This window comes from Centropristis striata, chromosome 23 (assembly GCF_030273125.1).
Source record: "Centropristis striata isolate RG_2023a ecotype Rhode Island chromosome 23, C.striata_1.0, whole genome shotgun sequence".
NCBI classification, from domain to species: Eukaryota; Metazoa; Chordata; class Actinopteri; order Perciformes; family Serranidae; genus Centropristis; species Centropristis striata.
The window spans coordinates 6,321,748-6,326,889 of NC_081539.1; the positions used below are offsets into that span (position 1 = coordinate 6,321,748).

The 5,142-nt window shown below is 37.5% G+C and overlaps 1 long non-coding RNA gene across 3 annotated transcripts; it reads left to right on the forward strand.

Moving 5' to 3' along the window:
• The first annotated feature begins 1,451 nt into the window (after positions 1–1,451).
• Positions 1,452–4,555, forward strand: LOC131962360 (uncharacterized). 3 transcript variants are annotated; one of them, XR_009389926.1, is made up of 3 exons: positions 1,452–1,618; positions 3,943–4,048; positions 4,305–4,555. It is a non-coding gene; the product is annotated as an uncharacterized LOC131962360 (long non-coding RNA). The 3 variants fall into 3 exon arrangements; XR_009389927.1 differs by having other exon boundaries at positions 3,961–4,048; XR_009389925.1 differs by lacking the exon at positions 4,305–4,555 and adding an exon at positions 4,158–4,296.
• The last annotated feature ends 587 nt before the right edge of the window (positions 4,556–5,142 follow it).

The following is a 5,142-nucleotide window of genomic DNA, read 5'->3' on the forward strand; positions in this document are numbered from 1 at the left end:
TGGCTGTTGACCTGCTTACAGCAAGACGCCAGCTTTTCTGCTGAAGACAAATGGAAACAGGTGAGAGTTAATTAAAATAAGACTTTTAAACACCTGCAAGATATTGTACTTTGTGTTTCTGAATGTTAATCTCACCTGCTGATCCAAACTGAGCCACAGCCACCAGGAGCATGGCCACCACCACGCTCTTCAACATGCTTCCAGAGTTTTCCATCTTCAAAAAAAAAGAGCTGATAGATCGGAGATTAAACGATGAATAAATAGTGAGGATCTCGTTTGGTCTTTCTTCTCCAGAGAGCTGGCTGAACTGACAAATGTCTGGAGAAAACGGATATTTAAGGCTGAAAAAGCAGAAGTGATCCTCTGGTAAGGCATCATCCTTTTTTTTTTCTTTGTCCCTCCTCTCGCTTCATCTGAATGAATGACCTGCTCATACAGGGGTTTCCATGGAGTGACCAACAGGAAGCACTTTCATCATCTTGTTGCATTCGGAAAAATATATCACGGTTTTTCCTGATTACCTGATCACGGGTTTAGAGGAAATCCTCACAGGCCAAAGGTCGTCGTCATGCCACAACGTCTTCTATCAGTAGTTTGGTTTTTTTCCAACACTATCTTTATTTATTTTCAGACATAATAACACATACATATAACTACTGGGACTCCAAACATATGCCCCAAACCATGTAAAACAACACAAATAGTAAATATAAATCACTAACGAAAGAAGGAAACTTAAATACACAATAAAAAATAAATAAAACAATACAAATACTACATAAGTAAATAAAAAATAAATAATACAATAATAAATAATAGAAATAAGAATACAGATGGGGGAGAATAAATACAAAACCAACCATACACTGCATATAAATGCATAAACACATAAATTAGAAAGTGGTCAGTCAACACCAGACAAACATTTTTCCAAAATGGGCTGCAGAGGGCTACTTATGGGTCATCCCCAGGTGTTTCCACCAAACCTGACAAGTCTTTATTCCAAAGAAAATTTCTAAATGGGCCCCAGATATTATCAAAAATAGGTTGTCTACCCTTGATTGCATATGTGATCTTTTCTAAGGGCAGAGTTGCTGTTAATTCAGAAAGCCATTTACCTCTCCTTGGTCTATCCGCCTCTTTCCAAGCTATTGCAATGACTCTTTTGGTCAACAACAGGCCTATATCTAAAAATACTATCAGTACTTTTAAATAAATATATACTACAATTCTACAATTCTACAATGTCATTTAGCAGACACTTTTATCCAAAGCGACGTACAAATGAGAGTTAATACAACACAAGCAAGGATGAAGTCAAGAGTAAGAGCCGTATAGTATTAAAACATTAACAAAACAGTTATCTATTAGTCTGTTTATTGCAAATCTGCCTCATTTCGAGGCAGTGAGAATTTCAAACCACTGTACGGATGATTCATTTTATTATTTGTAGAAGTAAAGGATAAACTTTTTTTTTTTCAAACTATTCTCATTTTGAGGAAGTTACTTTTCTTGCATGTCCTAACAAATGTCGCAATAATCTGGGCAGGACTGCAGTCACCGCCGATTCCAGCCCAGTGACACACAGACATGTCACAACATGAACCCTGAGCTCCCAGTAAGTAAGTAAGTAAGTAAGTAAATTGTATTTATAAAGCGCTTTTTATATTTCTACTCAGGTTTTCCATATAATATGGTTAACATTAGCCTGGCTAACACCAGACTATTCTCAAATGAGGTCTAGTCTGGCAACGAGCAATGGATTTTTCCGTAGAGGAGGCGTGGTTTACGATCCTCCGGAGCCGTTTATTGGATGCTTAGAATGTCTATCATCAGCGTCTGGATGTTTGTTGTGTGTGTGTCTGTGAGAGAGTGTTGCTTGCTGCTTTGCTTCTCCAGTTCTCGCTTTCTGCAAGATTATTTATTTTCACGCTTTATTCCCCCTCATGTCATTCAGCCACACACATCCACTGATTTTTATGGGCAATAAACAAGCTGCTGCGGGTCTCTGGGGGCTCCGCTGTCCGCGGTAGCGGGGCTAATAGCCGCTAGCGGCGCTAATAGCCCCGCTACCATAACGCCGGTGATCTCAGCGGAGCCGCCGAGAGACCTTTCGCCTTTCAACTTTCCCACTCTGTGATTGGATCCCTAAAACAGGGCTAAGAATGCTTCCTAGTTTCCTGACCGCCTGGAGGTTCGAAATTAAATTCGAGCGCGCAAGGCAGTCTGGGTATACCCAGGCTAGGTTAACATAATATTTCAGTTACATTTACTAGATTTATGTGATATTTGAGCCAAGTCAATTCATTCAGACGTACTTGAAAATATTACTTACATTTACTCATTACTCGTGTTTTGTTTAACCAATTTGAGAGCTTTCAAATCAGCTCAGTATTTTTAAATGTAAAAATGTTGCACTGATTGAATTAAGTAACATGCGGTATTATTTTTTTGAGTGTGTCCTTCACACTAAAATGACCAAAACAAGCAGTTATATCAAACTATAGAATGCCTGATTAAAAACAGTCTTCAAAAAACTCACTGAATATTCATGAAACTTTGATCTAAAACTACTTAAAATGCTCCACTACTTCTACAGGCTGTCTCATATTTGATCGGGTCAAACTCTGCCGCTCATATAAATATAAATTCTTATAGCTTCTTGATTTTGCAGAGAAAATGAACATTAGATGCAGATAAACAGATAAACAACTGGATTCAGGATCACATGTGCAACATTTATTTCTGACCAATTTCAGGTTCAATCATTTCACAAATACATTTTTACAAGTTTTCAAATAAATAAATAGCTCAAAACGTTTTTTTCTCAGGACTGTGCCAAGATGTGAGGTTACAGGAAACATTAAACGGATCATAACGTTTCAGTAACTTGTAAACATTGATAAATATACTTGTAATTTAATAAATACATGAATATCTTTTATCAGAACTTGGTCAATTAAATTAAAAATAATAAATAATTCCACTTTAAAGGCATTGAAAGAAACTAAATATTCAACATTATAATTTAACACAATCTGTTAATCTGTTCTTCAAGTGCTGTTTTAAACATTGAGGCCATATTTGTTAACTTATTGACTAATTCAGTCTTTGTTCTCATCGGCTGGAGGTTCAGGAAGATTCAGGCCTATTCGTAGTCCGCTTCAGCACTGGTTGCATCAGTAGGCATCTCAGATGAAGAGGGGAGAGATGAGGAGGAGAGAGTAGGGGAGGCGGTGGATGTGATGATGGAGAGGAGGGAGACGGACGGTGTGGGGACCAAAGACATAGCGGCGGCCCGAGCTTTTGCTTCCCTGTGAGAATAAAAGACAAAAATATATGAGACAAAATGTTTGGGATTGAATGAGTGAGGGTACAAAAATGCCTTGTGAATAAATTAACTCTATGGAGTCTCTGTTGGGCTGTTTTGAATCCTTTTCGTGTCTTCGTAAGTAATTTTGTGTCTTTTTTTGGTCATTTTGTGTCTTCTTTAGTCATTTAGTCCAACATAAAATGTGGATTTTGGTCATTATGTCTTCTCATTTTGTGTCTTTTTTTTGGTCATTTTGTCTTTTTTAGTCATTTAGTCCAACATAAAATGTGATTTTGAATCTTTTTTTTAACTTTCAAAACACTATCATGCTCATTAAAAAAATGTCAATGTTGCAAATGTGAACAAACTTCGCAAATATAACATATAATATAGGTAAAAGTAAGAAAACTCACTCGAATTCAACAATCTTGCTGCGGACCCAGGGAGCGGACACCTTGCTGCAGTAAAGACCGCTCTTTGTCTGGAAGCTGCAGGAAAGACAAAGAAATGCAACATTAGTGATCAGTAACTCAACTCAACTTTTAGAACTTCAGACTGTATTTCTGTTTAAAAAAATGTACATGCAGTGTTTCTCTTTGTACTTACATGACAGCTCTGACACACGGCAGATTCTGTTTCTGGACCAGGTATCCCAGGATCGGTTCCTCGACCTCCTGGCTGTTGACCTGCTTACAGCAAGACGCCAGCTTTTCTGCTGAAGACAAATGGAAACAGGTGAGAGTTAATAAAAAAAAAGACTTTAATATGCTTCACAGGCGGAAAAAAACACCTGCAAGATATTGTACTTTGTGTTTCTGAATGTTAATCTCACCTGCTGATCCAGACTGAGCCACAGCCACCAGGAGCATGGCCACCACCACGCTCTTCAACATGCTTCCAGAGTTTTCCATCTTCAAAAAAAAAGAGCTGATAGATCGGAGATTAAACGATGAATAAATAGTGAGGATCTCGTTTGGTCTTTCTTCTCCAGAGAGCTGGCTGAACTGACAAATGTCTGGAGAAAACGGATATTTAAGGCTGAAAAAGCAGAAGTGATCCTCTGGTAAGGCATCATCCTTTTTTTTTCTTTGTCCCTCCTCTCGCTTCATCTGAATGAATGACCTGCTCATACAGGGGTTTCCATGGAGTGACCAACAGGAAGCACTTTCATCATCTTGTTGCATTCGGAAAAATATATCACGGTTTTCCTGATTATCTGATCACGGGTTTTGAGGAAATCCTCACAGGCCAAAGGTCGTCGTCATGCCACAACGTCTTCTATCAGTAGTTTGGTTTTTTTCCAACACTATCTTTATTTATTTTCAGACATAATAACACATACATATAACTACTGGGACTCCGAACATATGCCCCAAACCATGTAAAACAACACAAATAGTAAATATAAATCACTAACGAAAGAAGGAAACTTAAATACACAATAAAATTTTTTTTTTTAAAAACTAAAATGATACAAATACTACATAAGTAAATAAAAAATAAATAATACAATAATAAATAATAGAAATAAGAATACAGATGGGGGAGAATAAATACAAAACCAACCATACACTGCATATAAATGCATAAACACATAAATTAGAAAGTGGTCAGTCAACACCGGACAAACATTTTTCCAAAATGGGCTGCAGAGGGCTACTTATGGGTCATCCCCAGGTGTTTCCACCAAACCTGACAAGTCTTTATTCCAAAGAAAATTTCTAAAGGGGCCCCAGATATTATCAAAAATAGTTTGTTTACCCTTGATTGCATACGTGATCTTTTCTAAGGGCAGAGTTGCTGTTAATTCAGAAAGCCATTTACCTCTC